Consider the following 291-nt stretch of genomic DNA (forward strand, 5'->3'; position numbering starts at 1 on the left):
TCACAAACATTTCTATATATTCCCTTTGATAAGAGGACTGGGACTTGAGCGGCATAGAATCACCGTAGATTTAAAATTTTATCGCAAGATTGATCACTTATTGGATACGCGAGGAATTTTACTTACTTTTTCGTGTTTTGTTGTGAAGCTTCTAGTGTGTGCGTATTGAAATATATTTATTACGCCTTACTTAGATATTTTAAGATGCTGAAGAGAGTATTGTTGTCAAAGTGAAGAAGAAAATGCGGCAAATAAATTGTCTAAAATTTCGTAAAATATACAGGAAATCAG

Source organism: Penaeus monodon, chromosome 32 (genome assembly GCF_015228065.2).
Source record: "Penaeus monodon isolate SGIC_2016 chromosome 32, NSTDA_Pmon_1, whole genome shotgun sequence".
Classification (NCBI taxonomy): Eukaryota; Metazoa; Arthropoda; class Malacostraca; order Decapoda; family Penaeidae; genus Penaeus; species Penaeus monodon.